At 38.1% G+C, this 20,322-nt stretch overlaps 1 protein-coding gene across 1 annotated transcript in view; it reads right to left on the bottom strand.

Annotated features, from left to right (window-relative positions):
• robo2 (roundabout, axon guidance receptor, homolog 2 (Drosophila)) overlaps positions 1 to 20,322 on the bottom strand; it is a 321,203-nt gene that overhangs the window by 269,751 nt on the left and 31,130 nt on the right. The gene's annotated exons all lie outside the window — the stretch shown is intronic.

The raw sequence follows: 20,322 nt of genomic DNA, 5'->3' as shown, positions 1-20,322 counted from the left end.
ACTCTTGCAAAAGTAAGGTGCTAGGCTTCACTATGGGCAATGGAGCAAAGAGAGAAGGAGAGAGAGGGCAGGAAAGAGAGTAGAAGATCAGAAAGGAGCACTCTCGTGGGGAAATTGTAGGGTTCTCGCCTACTGGCCCATCCCCCCTCTCTGCTGTGACAGCTCATGGTCAAAAAAGTGTATTAAACATCACAAGACCAGTGCAGATACAGTCGAATAATAATCATTTTGGAGAAATGTCTTTCATGAGAACGTGCATTTAAAACATCCAAATTGTAAGAGTGACATAACGTCAGAGCGTGTCCAATGCCAACATTCACACAGTAACTAGTATAGTGTACTGTGATTTTTTTTATTTCAAACTAGGGATGTCAGTTTTGATAAATTTTGGTTTCTAAAACTTGACACCAATTAACCAGTAAGAACCGGTTAATTAATTAGGAAAAAAAACGTTAAAAAAGAAAAAAACAAAACAAGAGGCGCTTTCCATTTAATTCAGACAGCACCTGGTGAGTTTGTCTGATATGTACCGGACCGAAAAGCTCTTATTTCCTTATTTCGCTATACCAATGCTGCAGAACAGAGCACACCAGACTGCATCTCCCAGCTAACAGTGATGAACTTATAGGTAGTCAAGAAGTTAACTTTCATTTGCAAGAGCTGACTAGCAGTCGCTTGTCAGAGCTAATATAAGCTTGTTTGCTCTGGCTAGCTTGACTTTTAGCTCATCCTTTTTTTTTATAAAGTGCCATTCCATGTGTTAAGTCACAGTAGCTCTTAATGTTAGAACAAACTCAGGTTGGAGGTAACATTAACATAACCGAATTAACTCTTTGAATTACTTGCCTTCCAAAACACTGATTAGCAGTATATCTCCTCCAACTGGCACCACACTTTCTCTCTTCAGCTAGCAGCAATGTGGTCTTTAGCTGCAAGCCATCTTCAGACATTGCAGCAGGGTGTTAATAGTAGTAATGTAGTACAGCATAGTGCTATAGTCCTACTAAACTTACATTTAACAAATTCTGCCTTTATTATGTATGTTACGCAAATTAACATATAGACCGATGTGTGTAAAAAAAAAAAATATTCTCAATATTTGACCGTTAAAATTGCTAGCTCAGACAAATAGAAAATGGGGTGTAAGACGTAAAAGCAGCATTAGTAATCATATCATATCATATGAGTAATCAAATCAGCTCCATATTCCACACAGAAAAGCACACATTACCTACACAATCACCAATCCTGTAGCTTTCTTTTCACACAGCATCCTCACTGTCACTCCTTCAGGTAAGAAAAAAAGAAAACCGTTTAAAAATTAAATAAATTCCATGTTCTGATTGATCACAAAATATCGTCATGATTTTCTAAGAGCCTGTTTTCTGGATGCGAGGCCAACTCTTTAACTAGATACTTGCCACATTTCTCTGACAAAGCTCCAAGGTCGTTATGCTCCCAAGTTCATAAAACAGGTACTTCACAAGCGGGGAGTATGAACAGGCTGTCTCGTACACACACCATGGCTTTAATGTCCTAATTACAGCTTCTGAGGAAACCCATGATCAAGTCCATAATTTTTTATACACAGTGCAAATTAATATCTTGAATCCACATAATCTTCACTCATTTCCTACCTGTGGTTGCCCCCCCACCCACCTACCATTTCTCCCATTCCTTCACGCAACCTCGCTTTCCCTTCATAACAGCCAGCATCGACACTAGGAACTATAATTAAGCTTTCTGCACATGAGGAACGAGATGTGTATTTTCTCTAAGACACCAGCAGCAGCATCTGTCGGCAGTACACATTTCTGATGACAGATAAACAAGCGCAATGTTTGCTGCTCTCTGGGCTATTACACCATGGTTTAAGATCATAATTCTAAAGTATGACAGTCCCCCTGTTAATTGCGTTATAAAATTACAAAGCAAATCTGCACAAGACAAGGTAAATTCAAACCCTAACGCGACAATATATCTTACTGCATGTCTACACCTCTAAGTAGGAGTTTTTCATCAGTAGCCTGGAGCTTTTTGTGTTAAACAGTAGTACTCTGAGATTATTCTTTTGCATTTAAAGAGCCTGGTATGGTACCTTGGGCTCCATATCTAAATGATGCTGGCAAGGCTAAGCACCAAATAGCTCAGATGCAAGTGGTTGGTGGAGAACGACCTGAAAATACATAGAGCATGTGGTGCAGCTTGTGCTAAATAGTAAGTGGTCTACAGTGACAGCTTATTACAGTCTGTGTCACATGGCTATGCTCCTTCATAAGCCACGGGGGTAGAGCAAGAACCTTGAAAATAACAATTGTTGCTATAATGGCAGTTTTTTTGAAAGTAGTTGGCAGCATTCTTTTATACCTTAAAAAGGTAAAATTCTTATTCCCACAGTGCGCAAGAAATTCATCACAGTTCGACATCAAAGAGCTGAGAGTTATTTTACGTTTACCAAACCACAGCTTATCTCAACACTAGTGCTCATCAGAGTCCTTCTAATAAGCAGCAAAGTGACATAACACAAGAATTTGCAGCAGAAATATTAACAATTGTGTATGAAAAGTTCTGAACACAAAGTTCAGAAACAGAAAAACAGCACAGATGTTCCAAAACAAACTCTGCGTGTGTGTCATCAGCGGATGAAAGGGACAGACTTTGATGTCTGCTGCCTCTTGTGTAAAATTAGTTCACACAGACATAAATCTGGTGAAGTGTAGCTGGAATTAGCATTCAGTGTCTTTGTCTAAGGTCCCTCAGAGCCCATTACACTAACCATTCAAAGTTGTTTTTGCTTCGAAACACTTTCTACCTCTTTAATACAGTACTAAGAACAGAAGGGGGAAGAGGGAGAGGGAATAAGAGGGATAAGACGGAAACCTGTTCAGTGTGTGATAGTCAGGGCAGATGTATAGAAAAACATATTGTTGACTGTCACCAAAACAATCACGACGACTGTGGAAGGAGTAAAGCACAGCAGAGAGAAGTGGAGAGGATGTGGGAACCCCTACATACATACTGGTAAGTCTGACAGCTTATCACCCCCAGACAAGAGCCCCTCGGATAAATGTGGTCAAGCAGGAGAGGAGCCCAGCTTCAGCAATGATGGGGTGCAGGACAGCGATAAGGATGAAGCTCTACTGGGCGAAATGGGGGAGCGAGGCAAGGGGGCCCCGGGCTGAGAAACTCAGCCAACAGCAATGCTCATTCCAGCTCTCACTGGCTAAACCTCTTAAAAAATTTACACATAGGCATTCACCATACTCAGCAAATATAGGTTACAGCATCCATGTGTTTGTGTGTCTTAAGTGTAACTGTGCATGTGCGAACAGGAAGACAGAGCTCATTTGCACTTACATCTTACAACTGGACCCAAAAATGTGGAGTAGGTGAGTGTAGAGAGGAAAGAGCTCAAGAGTAGCCAAGAAAAAAAGAGGAGAGACAGAGAGAGACAGAGAGAGAGAGAGAAAATGTCTTCTTGATGTTTTTCAGACACCGGCCTCTTGAAAACACACCATGAAATTTGCTTTTTCACAGGAAGTGACAGAGCGAGCACCATGAATTGATCCCCTGATGGAGATCTGGCTCTTTGTGTAGTTGTTTTCTCCTCAGCGCATCTGCCTGCCCAGATACTGGATAATCTACTCGCTCGCGGCATTCCTAATCCAACCATCCATCCCCATTCACTCCCCCCATGTGTGTCCCAGCACAGGACAGGGGTGTAGTTTGGAAGTCTATAATGGAATAGATTTGGTTGTTTGTCTCTCTTGAAATGACTGTTGTGCGGCAGTGAAATGATTATTTCTCCTGCTATGCTAATCTCTTGGTAATGATTAACGTTCTAATTATAATTTACCAGAATCAGAGCCCAGCAACTTTCACCAAAATAATCAGCAGTGGAACCTTTCTTTTATCACTGGCTGAATGCTGTCTTTCCCTGAAATGTTAAGTCACCAGTGTTGGCAAAGCAGACATATCAAAGCTAGTAGAGCCATGCCAGTCTTTTTGTTTGTGTTTATATTTCAATATTCACAAAAAAAATATATAGATTACTGTCGACAAAGCAACATCCTTGAAAAGCTCCCAGGCTGCTGGCAGCCAAATGTTAAAGATCATAAGCAGATTACTGCTCTGTCAGCCAATTCAAATAAGTAAACACCCAGACTGGAGAAGAGCAGCGCTTGAAGAAGATGATTAGTAAATATGATTGAAATTTACATATGTGCCTGGCTGGTCTGGCATATGACTGATCACTGTGATAACTGTAAATCATATGTCCATTAAAAAAATGCCGCTATTTGATTCTGATAACAGGTTATGCCAATTTTTATTTACAAAAGTATGTAAACTATTCTATAAAATGAACTGGTACATACTGTCCTATTAAATCAGTTAGAAATGAACAATTACTATAAGCAAATGTATGAGCTTCCTTCTTAATGCAAGTTGAATGACCTTATTTGTAAAGTAATTAAAAATGTATTGTGTTCTGCCCCTCCGTAACCTGCTATACTAAACAGCTCTTCAATCAACCTGCTGGTCCCAGCATCCATATGTAAATGTTATACGTAACCATTCAGAAACAGGCTTGGCTTGTTATAATGTTCATGAAAACAGCAATTGAAGTCAGAAGTGTGGTGCAAGCTGAAGGCGCAATTACATCGGGAATAAATTCCTTTACAATCAATCCTTTATACCGCATTAACTTGTGCACAGAATGTTTCTGTGAATGGTCCCGCAAGTCAAAGAACAGAGAGGTAATAAGAATCAGAATGAGTTAGTGATGGCTGTCATAAAAAATGACAGCAGCTTCTATTTACAACCTGTAATAAAACTGCCTCTGCTGTAATTTATGGAGATGCTTGCCCCACAGAGCTAAACCCTTTTTGCCAAGGGCATGTTAATAACCTGTATAGTGCATTCTGAATACATTGGCAGATGGACATTTTGTCTAATAGAGCATTGCAAACAGGAAAGCAGGTGCTCAAAAAAGCAACAGTGTCATGCCTATATGGTATTCTTGTGACAGCGAGGCTCCAGCCTGAGGCTTTCCTCCTTCTCTAGGACCCACCCAAACTGCTACCATGTGCTGAGCTTTCTTTTGTCGACGTTCTCATCAATCCCTTGTCCCCCTTCACACAAAACGACTCACCGCCCCCTTCAACAGCTGGAACTGGAAATAGAAAAACCTTATTTATGGGATCACACATTTGAATTATGGACCAATATGCTACCTAAGATATGGCATTAATATCAATATGAGGAGGACACAAGCTGCCGTGTACACAAAGATAAAACGTTACAGTGTTGTTTTTATCAAAAATGAAAGCTATGTCTGCAGTGCATTTTCCAACCTGTTGGAAACAGAATTTATAATTCATCAGTGCTATTTTCAATGGTACATTACATTACATAACAGCTGCCACAAAGCTCAAATAAAGGTAAATAATGTGTTAGTCAAAAGCAGTCTGTACACTAGGGATCAACCAATATGGCTTTTCCAGAGCCAGTAACAATTATTAGTTATCAAGGAACTTTCCTGTACTGATGGGCATTTGCAATAAAGGCCAAAGCAGAATAATAAGGTGTCGGTATTGGCCCTGACTAACCATACTGGTCGATCATTATCCACAGACTGCTTTTGACTGACACATTATTTATCGTTCTTTTATGATTAAGGTACTTTGTTTGCTTCTTTATACCTCTGCTCTACAACATTTATTTGGTAAATTTCTCTACTAGTTACTTGGCAGATTCAAATTATCCAATGTTGATTGACCAATACTTGTTATGTGTAACCAATCAGTGTGTGGTTGGTTGGACATTGAGAGAGACCACAGAGTGGTGAGTACAAACAGAGAAATAATGCTGCATCAGAGCCAAAAAAACAAATAATAATAATAATTAAAAGAAATTGTATTTTAGTCATTTTTGAATCGATTTATTTTACACGCAATCTGACACACTGATTGGACACACTGACCAAAAAGAACACTGATAGTAATAAACGAAAAATTGCTGAATATCAGGTGGCATAATCACCAGGCCAGTTATCGGTCTATCCCCACTGCACACTCCCCCATAGTGCTGAGTAGAGATCTAATGAGCCAAAGTAAATAAAAACATCAGTTTGAAAGTGCAGCACCACAGGCATGCAGGAACTTTAATACTGTGATCTTATACTAGCAGATAATCTCTATGTCAGTAGCTCAGGAAATTACAGTCTAACAGTCCCTTAAATCCTGTATATCACACAAGCATACGTGAGCTATAAACTGGAATGCGTCTGACAACATGTATAATGTGACTAGAACTACATGCAGGGATCATAATGCTGACTAATAGTGTAATAGGATTAATGTGATTGATTATAATTGTAAAGGTGTGTGATATTATGAAGTTGGTGTTTTAAAGGCTTTTTCTTCCTTAATCATTTTGAGGTGTTTAATAAAATACACCACGCTATAATATTCCAAATCATCAGTTGTGGAAATGATTAATGGAGTTTAACAACAAGTAATATCCAGGTAAAAATTTACCATACCTACAGAATAAAAAACAAGGCATAACATTGAATTTAACAGTAAGTGTGGTAAACAGAACAGATGTGTGACGCTGGCATTACCAGAAATAATTTGCACCCACTATAAGCCATTACAGCTTGAACCATGTTTGTTTGCAATCACAATACACTGCTTGTGCTACAACTGAAGCACATTATGAAACTGTAATGAGAAAAATCTATTTATTGCTCCTCTAGTCTCCATCAGTATTGTGGAGAACAGTACATGGACAGATGTGGACAGTGGTCCTATCCGGCATTTTGGCCGAGGATTTTCACCTGATCACTGATGACACCGGTGAAGGTCAGCAGCTCTTCAGGCCAACAGCACTGTACGCTCTATATCACAAACTCAGTTAAATAACAGGTTTCAACAGTCCCAGCTCTACAACTCTTTACTCCTCTGTATCTCTCTCACATCTCAGAAACATCTCAATTATACACTCAGCTGTGGTCTGCAGAAGAAATTATTTTCTGATATTGCAGATGAATGGAATGTAGCAAAACTAGTGTGTAATCATTCAGTTGTTCATAAGAAAATCCTGCAAGATGTAGGTACATTGATGCTATTAAAATGACAGCAACATCATCATGTTTCTGTCACATTTTAGAGAACTCATCAATGTCATCATTATGGATTATAGTTGTGTAGGAGTTAGCCACATTTGACTAAAAATGACAATTACATTGTACAATGTAGTGAATTAGCACAGAGTGGAAATGGATTAAAAGTAAAGGGGAAATAGAAATACCAAGTACATTTTTAGAAGCATTTCAACTTGAAAGGGAACACAAGACAGCATGTTGCTGCACGTAAAGCTGGCTAAGTCTGTCACAGTCTCCACCCTCAAAAGAGATGTGTAGCTCTGCTAAACTGACCTGAACGGAAACTACATTGCTATAATAGTAGATATACATAACTTTACCTTTAACTGCTCTGAAACATAATCGTTAATGACATTCAAAAGTGATTGTTCATTTATGACAGTAATGACAGACTACCTCTGAAATTATCAAAGATAAATATGTGTGACAGCCCCATGTATTATACCAATGTTCCCAGTCTCCATTTTGGCTGCAGAGCTAACGTTTTAGTTATACAAGCTGATGGAGACAGATGTCTATATTCAGATGTAGTTATTTTTTATTGGAAAAGGCTGATCAGATTTTTTGCATGGTTACATGGTTTCCAGGTAAAAATATCAAGCTTGACAATATTAACATTTTATCAACAATCATGTCAAACTGCTATTTGATCCTGAGGGAAACAACACTTAAAATTCATCATGACATTTATGTAAGGGTGAGCTTAACATTACATTTAGCTTCAAGTATGGCTTTGATTATCTGAATTGTGCAGTGTAAGATCAGAACAGAATATTTTACTTCCATGCAGATGTTGTCAGTCATTTCAGTATCATCAGTATTTCCTAGACATTGTTTACCATCACATCCTTTACCTTAAATCATTTTAATGTGTGACGTCATGTTGTGAATTTTATCATTTCACTGTTCAGAGGTACGCAAAATGTACCCATTCAACCCATCATAAACTGATGCGTCAAGTAGAAAAGAATCAAAAGAGGCAATGTTATGGAAAGGTGAGAAATGGGCTGTACTTATCTGTAGTCGATGTGCCACCAGACATAAATCATTACCTCAGTTTAGCTTCAGGCTGTTGCACACTCTCATTCATTTGAATACTGTACATTTGCAAACTACTAGACTGTTGGCCAATCGATCATTGGCTGTATACAGTCTGGAGGCTTGTTTGCTCTAAGACTATAAAGCAACTTCACTGGGGTTATTTATTATCAAACACAACATAACTATGGCAGAAATGCCAAAAGGTGGTCTGGGATCAGCAAAAGAAGCACTCATTATAAAAACACACACCAAAAGCATTGTGAGAGTGTTATTTAAACAGATGGATGTAGTGAGGCACAGAGTCTCTCAGACTAACTTTCCAGGGGTGTTTACAAAATGAGATCCCCGGCTACAGGCAGTAGTAGGAGAGACTGCCAGTAGAGTGAAAGCTATACACGTCCATTACCCCATATCATCAGCAACAATCACATCATCTCCCAGACACTTCCAGGTAGACTTGAGCCCCCTCAGGCTTTATTGTAGCTGCCAGCCTAGCATCCATACAGCCACCCGGCCTACAGTTCATCCTTCCATTTCAGTAACACTTTTGATCACTGCAAATTGAATGAGTATAATAAGCCAGTCAATATGAAATCTACCCCCTTATATCCAGTTCAAAAAATGACTACGCAGAAATAACAGCAGGAGAGAAATGCACTCAGACTGAAGTCAGGTGTTTCCATAATGATGTTCTTTTTCCCCCACACTCTTTTGCTCTATGAAAGAAAATAGGATCATTCTTTATATGGGGAACAAAATGTAGCCTACCACTCTTCACTTATTCACACATGCAGGGGGTATATTGAAAATTTGTCTGTGTTTATTAACACATTGGTTTTGAGAGAACATGTTTATGCATGACTGATAAATACCAGTAATTCTCTATTTCACATTCATATCTCCCAACTGAAAAATGATCGACTGTCAGGCTCCTGTCCTGACTGACAACACTGCCAACTGCCAATACTCAGACCCAGTAGACAGGCAGTGATGTATTTCTAACCATGCTTGTGTTACCATGTTTCTAAATGAACAGCAGCAGGCCAGTGGTAACACATTTTGTTAGCTGCCTTGTTTTCTCACGTTTGCATTGGCTGATGTAAATAAACAGCAGGCTTTCACACCGTCACTGTCAGTGAAACTACTTGATCTTTGCTGCAATTTAAATCATCTCTTGCTGCTGGAAAGGTGACAGCAGAAACAAAGTTACAGATTTTGAGCTAAAAGCTTCAGTAATGAGTTGCAAAATATGGAGCTGGGCTGCAACTATCAATTAGTTCCATTATCAATTGATGATTCAATCTGTATTCTTTGATTAATAAATCAATAATTTGATCTATAAATTGTCAGAAAATATAGGAAGAAATGACAAGTTCCCCAGTACCAAGGTGTTACCCTCCTAGTTTTCCTTTTTTTTTACACAACTGACAGTCAAAAACTCAATGATATTCTATGGTAATTATTTTTTTTCTTGATCAACTTATCCATTACTCATAACATGTGGAGCATTGCCTTCATTTATGCGACAAATTTAATTCACACCACCTTCATTTGATTCTTTTGCTTTTTTCCCTTCACTATCACTTCCTCGTCCATCAACTGCCTGGGTACCAGCTGACTGGAAACATCCAATCATACTCACACAGGTGTAAAAGGTGGCCTTCATAACTTAACACTCACTGACTACTCTGCAAATGCCCCCAATCCAACCTATTTAGAAGCTCCAGCTATTTACAGTATTTTGAGTTCTCTAAAATGTAACATTCACATGAGATTTCCAAACAGCTCCCTTAAAATCTACATGCATAACTATTTACTCTGAATAGTAAATTCCTTGATGTTTCTCTGGAAAGTGGTAATACATTTCAAACATCTTACAGTTATGTAAGCTATAAATGTATGCCATTGAGATATGATTGCGAATGTGCAGTGTGTCTGTTTATCATGACCTTGTGTTTATTCTTATATTCACCATGAGTAACATGTATGTAGAAATGACACATTCCTTCAACAAAATTCCTCTTCAAGTCCATTCAACATGATGCAGAGAGGTCAAACTGCTGACCTATAGAAACATTCTGGAGAGGATTCAAGGTTCAGCTCCACAATACCCCCACCTGGGTCGCTTCACAGAGGCCGAGAGAGATGGAGAGAGATGGAGAGAAATACACTCCTTGATGTGTTGGGGTAGGGCCATTGCTCTTGGGAGTAGTTTTGGGCATTAAATCTGCCTAGCGATGAGAAAGAGTGGCAGCCACTCAGCTAGGGGGCCTCAAAACACATTTTAAATTTTGTTGAGATGACATGTCTCGTCCACTTCTCAGACTGTGCTGACAGGGGTGACAGTTAGCTAGCTTTTATGAGTCCAACTTGAAGGTTGCAGAAAGTCTGTTGAAACTCACCTGGAATGTGGAAGTAGTTTTTTACATTTGTGTTTCCTATTGTTTTTTTTTTTTTACATTAAAAAGCTCATATGTACAAAAACTTGATTACAAACAAAGTTATGACTTGGTATATAATCATCTTTCACAGTAAAAAAAAAATAAACTAAGACACGGAGCTGACCACAGTGCTTTTATCACATGGACTGAAGTGATGACACAAGGCTGAATATGTTTGGAGATTAAATGCTTGTCATAGCTGGCTGCAAGATGCAAGAGTTTTTTTCCTGTGCTTGTCCCTGACTGCACCTGATATTACTGTATCGAGATTTAACATGTTTCATCTAGTTGAGAAAAACCTATTCTTTGCATTTCTCCTTCAACATCATATTAATGCAATATGCTATGGGGAGTGGAAGTAAGAAAGAGTGAAACAAAGAGGGGGGGTTGATAAAATACACATCTAACTCCAAGGACCAGTGTCACACTGCAATGTATTGACTGGTGATGATTGATTCTGTGAATCAATTTTGTATTAAGAATTCATGATCTCATGTGGTTTCAAGGCCCATGGGCACAGAAACCTCTTTTAACCGCAGTGATTGAACTACACCATCCGCTAACAAGGAAAGGCATTCAGCAGGGGTCTTCAAGTGCTACAGTCAGCTAGGAAGCGGACAGGTGTTCAGGACCTCAGCCTTGTCCAGAGTTCAGAGGTCACAGTAGTTAGAAAGATTAATGAAATCTGGTGGAAATGAGTCCACTGTAACATGGTAGGAAGATCATTACAGTGAAACTGAGTCCAGCCATGCCAGCAAAGCGCCATTTACTAATCAGCGCTTAGACAGTCGCATGGTGCCATAAAATGTGCCATGGAGGAAATCAAGACTTAATATTCCACAACATTAAAAATGCTGCATTCAGCCTAGATGATAACAGCAGCAATGTACACTTTCATAGAGAGTCTGGAGTATAAACAGTCGTGAAAGCACTCAGACAGCTCAATACACATTCATGCCACCACTTTCCTGTGAAGATAACTGCAAATAAGCAAACTTGAATATATCAGCTCTGCAAATATTTTATAAAGAAAGAAAAGCAGTCCATACATTTCTTAATCCTCAAGGATGCCCGTATTATGTTTTGGTCAAAAAGAATGAATGTAAATATAGCTTGGTTGTTTACAAGAATACTCAGCAGAGCACATTTAACTAAGTTGACTGTGCAAGAGAGAAGTTATTTCTAACTGACAGAAAGTCAGAGACCTAACATTAATCACAAATAAATGGGGTATCATTCTCGTCTCATATCAACACATTAAGTAATAATCTAATGATCATTTGTCTCACTTGCAGCAGCTAGATTTAAGTATTTGGTTATTTAGATGTCTTCTGATTTGTTTTTACTTAGGTACGTTTCTTTATTGAGAACAAAAAGCACTTAAATTAAAAATTATCACACCATATGGCAAAAAACTTTAATAGCCCAAAAGTGCCCCAAATTAATTTTAAAGCATTTACCATCCCAGTAACTGTTTCTCAGAAGCAAAAGGCCCACACAGAACACTTTTATTTAACAAAAATAGTTATGCTTCAAAATCCTGACCTCTGACTCACGTATTCCAAAATCTGTGAACCAGATAATCACCTCTTTCTTAAAACTTGGAAATGCTGTCTTATGATCTTTGTTAACTTTAAAAAAATAAAAATGGATAGCTGATCAAGTGCAAGCTTTTCCTTTCAATGTGATCGTTGAACGAACTTTCCTTGAAGGTTAGCCAAATTATTAACGGAAATGTACTGGTGTACATTGATGAACAGAGGCATAACATTTTACAATAGTACTTCCTTTGATTAACGAGACAACCAGATGTGATTAAGACGCTTCTGATTGTGCTGTCAGTCTTCCAAATGGACAGGACCTCAGCGCTCACCTCTCTGCCATTCCAGTCCAAATGGCTGGGTGTGGAGATGTGTCTCCACATTTCCAGCACTCACTCATTATAAAGACCCCTTTGCTTATCACTAAATCTTCCTTGGCCCATCTGGGGATAGGGTTTTATACAGGACAGAAGTCCACTCAGGCTAGCCATCACTTTTACTGTCTCCGCTGATCCAGCATGCCATTAGCATTAACACCAAGCTACAAGCCGAGAAATCGAAGATGAGCTTGAGATACAGTGATAGGAGAGTTGGTATTTGTCAAGCAAATCTTGGCGCAACTACAATCAGAGAATATTGTATAGTTTTTTATTCATTCATCTCTGTTCCATTAGTCTTTCGACATTTTCTATTCACTGATTTGTTATGTTAAAAATTCAGGCCCCGCTCCAATAATGAAACTCTCTATTGCTTTAAAATCCACGCCACAGAGATAGATTAAATAAAACCAACATGGTTATGATCTCCAAAATCTGTGAGAGAAATGTTACCTGTTTATTTTCTGACTATCAAATCTTGCATTCTGTTGTGCTCGAGATGGCACGCTTCATTTGAAAAGGATGCACAAAGATGATGAACAGTTTAGTCAATTAATTTCCTTTGTCATGCAGATGTATTTTGAGAGTAAACACTGGCTGCTCGATTTCAACTCATGGTTTAATTTTTGTTCCCCTCACATCTATAAAAGGTGTGTATTTATTGGGAGAGAAAGCATCTCAGTCCTATGATGGAAAAGACATTCGATATTTTTTTTTCCTAAAAAGCTTGAAATGCTACTCATAGCAAAGTACAGCACAAAGTATTAGCCATATTTTATTTGTTGTGATTTTTCCCAAAGACCTGTCAATGCATGTGTGTATGTTTTCCGTAGAAATACTGTACATGTGTTGTGTGCGCGCGCATGTAGTGTTTTTGTGACTTATTCCACAGTGTTGGCAGCATTAATTATTCTCATGCTGCTGGTATTTGAACTTTAATACCCGAAGCGGATTTTGTTGATAAATGACGTGTCCTTCTGTTATTTGTTCACATATGAACTCTGCAGAAGAGCAATTAATCAAATTAGGCAGGAAAAGCTACGCTGATTAATTATTCTGACATTATGTTAGGTAAAAAAAAAAATCAAATGAAAAATATTGAGACTCTCCAGACAAAATATGATCCAATAGTCAGATGAAACAATACCAAATGTAACGTGATGAAAAGATCATGTGCATACAGTCCTTTTAACAATGCATGTGGTTGATGTTTATTACACTAATTAACAAAGGAGAAAATGTTAATGATGTTTTGAATATTACGAAATAGCCATTTAATATTGTGTACCAGTGTGTGGTGTCATACCACATGTCACTTCTGTTTGCCAGTGGTCTGTTTTGTTTAGGATCAGCTGTTTCAATATTTCTAACACTGTCTTAATTAGTATTCTGTTACTCTATGATGCTGACAACACTTCCATCACCATGTCTGTCTGATTAAATAGATGCAACAGAAGCACTCCAACTGGCCCCTGCAAGGGGAAGTGGTTGCCAACTAGGGCAAGAAATGCAAATAGACCCGGACAGCAACTGGGCAACTGTTACTGTCAAACACTGACTTACAGTACTGTAATGACACACTTCAAATTCAAAATATTTATAACTCATTTAATGATGACACTACTAAGGGCCAAAAGGACTCAAATAAATACAGTCCGAAGAAACTACAAGCTTCAAATCCATTCCATTGTCAGACATTGTGTGACATTCTTAACATTTATGTATTTCTTTATATAAAAAAACATCATATATAGTGATATTTGTACCTTTTTTTGATAGGACATACAATATAGCAAACAGCAAAAAGGTTCTTGTTATTGATGGAGTTTTCTTACAAGAAAGTTCAAGCTCCCTGGGGGACTCTCCCTCCAGCAAAATGCTATCTTGAGGAAAACTTATTTAGGTTTTAGTATTTAAATGAGACGGTATTATACTAGTAAAGCCTCATTTCAATTTCATAAAATCAACCAGGTCACTGCAGCGCTTTCAATGCAAGCAACAGGAAAAAATATAAACAAATTCATAATTTAACTTAAGTTCAGCTCAAAATGGTGTACCGGACCGCAGTTAGTACTGCTGATGGCTGATGCTCATTCCACTGTGCAGAGTTAGTAAAATCTCAGTGAGGTTGGTACAAAGCAGTTAATAACCCCTTTCAATTTTATGCAATTATTTATATTAATTAATTAATTGAAACCATGAAGAATATCAAACTAATGTATGGTTTAGAAAGGTTCCATCTTTGAAAAGCGATCACACCCATATTCTTGATCCAACTTTTGATCATTGACCAAAGTCAGTTTATCTTACATTCTGGCTTTTGCATATGGTATGTGCTTTTGAAAACAGGCTTTTCTTTGTTTGCTGTCAAATATAACCAGACTTACATGTACATAGCTAGCGCTGTTGAAATTACTTCAAAGCTATTTTCCAGACAAATCTCATCTGACAGCATGGCAGGCCATAATGAAAAACATTTGCAATGAATATGGCTGATCACAAGACGCTGTACCATATGAAAGAATATTGACCAAGCTTGTGGTGGCATTTTTTAAATTGACAAATGATATAAGAAAAGTTCACAACCCTGTGAGCTATGAGGCAATGAATTTGAGACTTGGTGTACCCCAGTAAATGGCCATAACCTGGCTAGTGACAAATTTTCTCCAATCATGTTGCTGCTTATAGCACTGCTTCCCTAAAATATGAACTGTGTATTCAATGTTGTGTATAAACTCATTACTGTACCGCATATTTATGATTGTTTGGTAAACTATCTGCTGGTCTTATTTCTGTGGAGACAGAATCTTCTGTGAGGAGACAGATAACCCACTGTAGAGCTATAAACCTTAAGAGTAGATGTGAGATGAGGAGAGCTTCCTGGAATAAGGGGAAATAAGGATACAGACGAGACAGATAAATACTGTAGGAGGAGCTGATATGTTGAAAGACAAGTGTTATAGCCAAGCAGCTACATGATTAACCCTCTACTGGTGATAGAAGCCAGTGAATCAGTGTGATAAGGTGAAGGAGAGGAGGAAGAGTGACAGCAGAGGAGTAGAGAAGAGGGACAGAGGAAGTGTCAGCGTTGCTTTAGAAGGCAAACAGAGACACAGGCTGACAGGTGAACCCGTGAGGATTGACCGGCCTACATCCAGCTGTCAGTGAGAGCTCATCTGGCACCAGCAGAGCTTATGTGTCAAACAGGAGAAGGACAGGAGGATCCCTGCATATGGCCGCACATGTACAGCTGTGGCCCGGCCCCACACTAAGCAGCTTTAATGAGCAACATGTAACAACAACAGAGGACACAAGGACACAAGAGTGATTATTATCTCACACACGGTGGCATTCAAGTAGTTGCTATGCTTGCAGCGGAAATCCTTTTTTGAGAATGAGAACCGCTTGAAATCAGCATGCAATTACAATGAACTGGACCTAAATTTGAAAGGCCATTGGTATTTGGAGGGGTTTTAAAAAAATAATATTGATTTAAAATTTTTGATTGAAGAAGAGAGAATTAAAATCTGTTGTGAATTTGGGATGGAAATTCACCCATAACACAGTTGTTCTGACATTGAGGGGCTAACATAAGCAATGAAGCCACTGGTCTGTAGAAGTTCCAAAATTTGCATGTCTTTTACTCTCCAACCTTTTATGTCTTGTCACAATAGTATCTTTTATTTCTTTAACAAGAGTACTATAGAGGAATCCTAGAAAAGTTTAATTTGTTCATAAAGCTTTTAAGCCTTACACTTGACAGCTCCTGGCTGAGTGTGCACCTCAGTCTTGCTGACTCTCACATTAGGTTGTGTATGCACTAGTGCTCACATAGAATAGCATTTCATTTCTCTGTTCATTATTTCTGTACTGATCATAATTTGTAGGGGTAACACAACTCTTTGGGAATCTGGTATTTTAATAGGAAGAGATTCTGCATTTGATGTATGTAAAATGCAGCAACATTTTCTTCGCTGACTTCAGTGCACTGGATGTGTTTCATCCATTACGAAAAAATTTCAGAATGAAACATAGACAGCAGTTAAGTGGGGCCTTTTTTATCTAAAAATGGTCACAACAATAATCTGGAAACATCTAACAGCCTTGTGTTGTATAAAAATAATGGAATTGTGTGAATAATAACAAGAACTAAGTAGCTTTGTGACAACATGAAAGCAGGTAAAAATACAAATACATGACAAACTTTATTTCTTATGCGGGCATGAACTTAAACTTAGGTGATTTTTCTGCACTGTCCTTAGCCGTCTCATGTGGCAGTGGGAAAAAACAAAAGCAAACCATAAAACATCAAAGTTTTCTTTTCAGATTAATTATTTTCACTTTTATATAGTTATCTTTCCTATGAAAAAAATTGGAAATGAATACACACACAAACACCTATGGAACTGATGGTTATGCTTGTTCAAGTACAATCAGTTTAATTTATCATCATTTATGATTAGTATTTATATACATACATAAAAAAATAAAAAACTGCTATCAAAGTATACAGTTACTTCAGTGCATCAACTGTTTAATTTCCCAAATGATTTGGTGTGTCAGAACCACCAAAGTCTTTTTCTGTGTCTTTGGAGCAATTGTTAAGTGTCCTCTCCTCGGACATGATGATGGCCGCTGCTCTCAGTGGCTTGAGAGCCTTCCCTATAATCTGCTTTGGAGATGTCCATTTGGGTTAGTGTACAAACGTCAACAGCACTTTTTCTCACCTGAGAAGAGAGGAGAGCAGCGCAAATAGCAGGTTGTTGTTTGAGGAATCTGTCTACCTTGTGGAAGGCGTTATTCCATCTGATGGCCACATCAGTCTTTAACTTGTGAAGTGGCAACTGCAGTAGCCTTTTCTTCTCCTCCAGGGCACAATTAGCTGTGGTGATTCACCTAATCCTTCTAAGCAGGGGTGACACAGAAAGCGGATGTAGAATTCACTGAAGGATATGTGCAAAACACTGAATGTGTTTGAAGTTGTCCAGCTGTGCTGTCCGTATCACGTTAGCAGCGTTATGAGTGACAATTACTAGATCTGTGGTTGTAAGGTGCCAGTCATCTCCAACAGCATGAAACAGTGCATTCATGTATTTCATAGTGTTGCTTAATTACTTTAGTCTGTACAACAGGAGATTGGAGCTGCCAGTCATCTGTGCACAAGGGAAGGTGAAGACTGGTTCATTATGTTCACGCATCTCAGACGATTGCTACTTTGGTGGCTCTCCTCAAGGATTCCCCGATTTGTTCCCATGTTTCCCAGCTTCATCTCAGCTTTCTGAGTTAAAAGTTGAGGAGATAGTACAGTTTAAGTGGGCTCAATTGTGTGAATCATTCATCCAAACTCTGCTGGATGGGCGCTGGTCTAGGTTTAGAAGGTCTAGAAGCTACAGAGCAATTGTTTTCTTTGTCCCTATCAGAACTGTATGGGCATTTCGTAAAAATCGCTAATGAAGAAGTTCACTGCTCCACCATCAGTCAATGTTGGTGTGTGATGCAAACCTTGTTTTTTTGCATTATTCCTAAAATACCCTTACAGTCTTTGTGTGCCAAGCTTGCATATTGTATGAACCATGTCAACCTACCTCTCAAGGGAGAAAAATAAAATCCAAAATGCATCCAAATGTTTACATGCTTGGAGAAGGTCCAGAGTAAATTAAACTTTCCTCTCAGATAACATCTACAGAAAGCAAGTGTGTTGTTTAGGTACCTTGTTTTGTCTAGCTTTCATCTTTATTAGATCTGTACTCCCATCTGGTTTCTTTATCGATAAGTGATTTTAGATTGCATTTTGAATACATTTTTTGGAAAATGTTTTTTATTATGTATTACAATATAAAACTAATGCAATTGCAATCAGTCTAGAAGTTAATGATGTTCAGGTTTTGCTGAAGAATCCAGGGAAAAAGACTGTTGATGCATTGTTACTGTCATTATTGAGGCTGCAATTAGTTGTGCTGCTGAAATATATTGTTTTATAATAAGATGTGTTTGTAATAGGCCAACAGTGTCTATAATAAAAACAGGCTCAATTTACTTGATTATATGTAGTATACAATCTACAGGAACACAAAGTTCAAGTTGTGCAAATAACTGAATGGAATGCTAATCTTGGCAGGTTCATAACATTGCTGTGACAAAGGATTAATAGGTTGTTTTCAGACACCAGCTGGGAGACTTGCCCTCTTGGTCAGTAAGCCATCATTCGAAACAAAGACAGTTGGAAAGTAATTAGGCAATTAATGAGCAATGAAAATTGATGCCTTTGAAAGCATTTATACAATGTTAAGGTGCCCAAAGGTCAGAGAGAATCATTTTGGGAAGCTTGACAGGCAAAATGTATGTCTCTTACTGTTTATCTATGCTGGAACAACTTGTTTGATCTGTGTGAGAGCAATAAAACCTACAATAAACCATGTAATTAAACCTGCTGAAACAACACAGGCTGTGTGCAGATCCCTACAGAAATTCAGTTCAATTCTGGTTCACCTCAGTACATAAAAGATGATTATTTCCATACTCAAGATCTACCTTGAAATTGTGTTTCGGTACTTTTGTTCAGTTTCTTATGCTCACATTTTCCTGCACTTTTGCCTTGTTAATGAAAAGGCTGTATCACAGGTTATAACAATATAAAGCAGGAACAAGTGCAAAACCAATCTCTTCTAACATCGGTGATCATGGGTGGGAACAATGTTTGCAGCCAGCTTGAATTTTGTCAGGTACAGTGCAAGTCAATAGTCAAAAAAAATATCAAAATATCCATAAAAAAACATATCAGGATACTCAAATCTCAACCAAATTTTACCTCTGCAACATTGTCAGTGATTGTCACTGAGACCTTCTCCAGCCAGTGTTACTTCCTTTTTAATGTTATGGATGTAACACATGGGTAATGGTCACTCAAACCTAAGTTCTTCTTGGGTGTTGAGGGGCCACCCTCTTTTTAAAAGGAAAAAATCTACTCTTTTAACACTGTACTTAAGCCACTGACATTTTGGGAGACACTACTAGTGCATTTAGAGCTTCTTAAACTCTCTTCTCATTGAGCCTCTGAAAACTTGGGGAATGACAGAAAACTTTCAGATTCAACTGAAAGTCATACATCACTGTTCTCTTTTAGTTTAAGCACAAATTTGTTTTGTTTTGTCAAAAATTATTTGACCAACAGTGTGGCTAGTTAACAGTGTCAAGGAAAGACTCAAAATCTGAAATATTATTAAAATTCTAAAATACACTGGAGTGGGGATTTAAACTTCCTGTCAAAGATATAGGCAAGAAATCCTGGTTTAATTAGTTTAGGTAACCTTTAACCTTACCTTTGAATTAAACACAAAAGGGTTACTTTATTTCCATTTCCTGTTTTGTATTTCCATTATCCATTACTTGAATTTTTTGCTTTTTTAAAACATATTTTAACCCTTTTTTAGTGCTCAACATAATTATAGCTTATGTCCTCCATGATTGAAAAAACACTCTGAATTTCAAAAATACAAAAAGTACAGGCATATAATTACATCTTAGTATGAAATCTCGACAGCCCAACTAAAAGAGGATGTCTCTGTTCTCACTGAATGACAAGGAGACACTGTGAAACTGTTTTCGGCGCTGAACAAAAACACTGCAGAATAGAAATCAGGCTACAATCTACATTGCTTCTTGTCATCTTCTTTGTCAACTTCTTCTTCATACGCCTGGCCTCCCAAAAACTTTGGATACACACAGCGATCAGAGAAGAGTTTAAAGCACACACA

The sequence above is a fragment of the Sparus aurata genome, chromosome 2, assembly GCF_900880675.1.
Source record: "Sparus aurata chromosome 2, fSpaAur1.1, whole genome shotgun sequence".
Lineage (NCBI taxonomy): Eukaryota > Metazoa > Chordata > Actinopteri > Spariformes > Sparidae > Sparus > Sparus aurata.
Note: the sequence above shows the minus strand (reverse complement) of the source record. Positions and strands in the feature narration are given on the sequence as shown.